We start from the raw sequence: 2,275 nt of genomic DNA, 5'->3' as shown, positions 1-2,275 counted from the left end.
CGCCCCCAGGTTCCACAAGCTGGTCATCGACGACGTGCGCCCCGAGGATGAGGCCGACTACACCTTCATCCCCGACGGCTACGCGCTCTCCCTCTCCGCCAAGCTCAACTTCCTGGGTGCGGAACTCCCCCCCCCACCCCCCACCCATCCGGCACCCTGCGGGGAAGCTCGCGGCGCCGGGCGGGGGGTCCCCGGGGGGGTCCCTGGGTGTCCTTTGAGGTCCCTGGAGGCCCTTTGGGGACGCTTGCGGTGCTGGGGGGGGCCCCGGGTGCCCTTTGGGGTCCCTGGCGGGGTCCTTGGGTGCCCTTTGGGGACACTCGTGGTGCTGGGGGGGTCCCTGGGTGCCCTTTGGGGTCCCTGGGTGCCCTTTGGGGACACTGGCAGCACTGGGGAGGGGTCCCAGGGTGACATTTGGGGACGCTCGTGGTGCTGGGGGGTTCCTGGGTGCCCTTTGGGGTCCCTGGGGGGGGGTCTCCAGGTGTGCTTTGGGGTCCCTGGGTGCCCTTTGGGGACACTGGCAGCACTGGGAGGGGTCCCAGGGTGACATTTGGGGACACTCGTGGTGCTGGGGGTCCCTGGGTGCCCTTTGGGGTCCCTGGGGGGGGTCTTCAGGTGTCCTTTGGGGTCCCTGGGTGCCCTTTGGGGACACTGGCAGCACTGGGAGGGGTCCCAGGGTGACATTTGGGGACACTCATGGTGCTGGGGGTCCCTGGGTGCCCTTTGGGGTCCCTGGGGGGGGTCTTCAGGTGTCCTTTGGGGTCCCTGGGTGCCCTTTGGGACACTGGCAGTGCTGGGGAGGGGTCCCAGGGTGACATTTGGGGACACTTGTGGTGCTGGGAGGGGTCCCTCGGTGCCATTTGGGGTCCCTGGAGGGGTCCCTGGGGGCCCTTTGGGGACACTTGTGGTGCTGGGGGGGGTCCCTGGGTGCCCTTTGGGAACACTCATGGTGCTGGGGGTCCCTGGGTGCCCTTTGGGGTCCCTGGGGGAGGTCCCAGGGTCCCATTTGGGGACACTCGCAGTGCTGGGGGTCCCTGGGGGGATTCCTGGGTGCCATCTGGAGATGCTGGCAGCACTGGGGGGGGTCCCCGGGTGCCCTTTGGGGACACTCGCGGTGCTGGGGGGGGGCCCAGGGCGCAATCCGGGGACACCGGTGGCATTAGGAGGGTCCTAGAGCCCCTTTGGGGGGACGCTGACGGCACCCGGCGGGGGGGGGAGGTCCAGGGGCGCCATTTGGGGACACTTGTGGCATTCAGGGGGTCCCGGGGCACCATTTGGGGACACCAGTGGCACTGGGGGGGAGGTCCCCTGCCGTCCCGTTAACCCTTTGCTCCCTGTGCCCGCAGAGATTAAGGTTGAGTACGTCCCGAAGCAAGGTGAGCCGGGGGTGTGTGTGACAAAAATAGGGGTACGGGGGGGACACGGCGTGACCGGGGGGGGGTCGGGGTCGCAGGGCACTGTCAGGGGAAGCTCACGGCCCCCGCGTCCCCCGTGTCCCCCCCCCAGAGCCCCCCAAGATCCACCTGGACTGCTCGGGGAAGACGGCCGAGAACACCATCGTGGTGGTGGCCGGCAACAAGCTGCGCCTCGACGTGCCCATCTCGGGCGAGCCCGCGCCCACCGTCACCTGGATGAAGGGTGACGAGGTGAGCGCGCCGCGTCCCCGACGTGTCCCCGACGCGTCCCCGACGGGTCCTCGCGCCCTGCCCCAGGCTGCGACCCCGCGCTGCCTCCCCGTGGGCCTTGGGTCCCCGCGCCGTGTCCCCGCATCCCCGACGCGTCCTCGTGCCGTGTCCCCGTGACCCTTGTGTCCCCATGACCTGTCCCCACATCCCCAATGCATCCCCATGCCCCCGTGCCACATCCCCATGTCCCTTGTGTCCCCATGCCATGTTCCCACGTCCCCCCGATGCATCCGTGTGTCCCCATGCCACGTCCCCATGTCCCTGTGCTGCGTCCCTGTGTCCCTAGTGTCCCCATGATGAGTCCCCACGTCCCCCCGATGCATCCGTGTGTCCCCATGCCACATCCCCATGTCCCTGTGCTGCGTCCCTGTGTCCCTAGTGTCCCCATGATGAGTCCCCACGTCCCCCCAATGCATCCGTGTGTCCCCATGCCACATCCCTGTGTCCCTGTGCTGCGTCCCTGTGTCCCTAGTGTCCCCATGATGAGTCCCCACGTCCCCCTGATGCATCTGTGTCCCCATGCCACATCCCCATGTCCCTGTGCTGCGTCCCTGTGTCCCTAGTGTCCCCATGACAAGTCCCCATGTCCCCCT

The 2,275-nt window shown here is 68.5% G+C and overlaps 1 long non-coding RNA gene across 1 annotated transcript; it reads left to right on the top strand.

Annotated features, from left to right (window-relative positions):
• Positions 1-12: 12 nt before the first annotated feature.
• Positions 13-1,646, top strand: LOC112965880. The gene is made up of 3 exons (XR_003253419.1): positions 13-116; positions 1,344-1,373; positions 1,504-1,646. It is a non-coding gene; the product is annotated as an uncharacterized LOC112965880 (long non-coding RNA).
• The last annotated feature ends 629 nt before the right edge of the window (positions 1,647-2,275 follow it).

Source organism: Apteryx rowi, unplaced genomic scaffold (genome assembly GCF_003343035.1).
Source record: "Apteryx rowi isolate R43461 unplaced genomic scaffold, aptRow1 scaffold_2250, whole genome shotgun sequence".
In the NCBI taxonomy this organism is placed as follows: Eukaryota; Metazoa; Chordata; class Aves; order Apterygiformes; family Apterygidae; genus Apteryx; species Apteryx rowi.
Note: the sequence above shows the minus strand (reverse complement) of the source record. Positions and strands in the feature narration are given on the sequence as shown.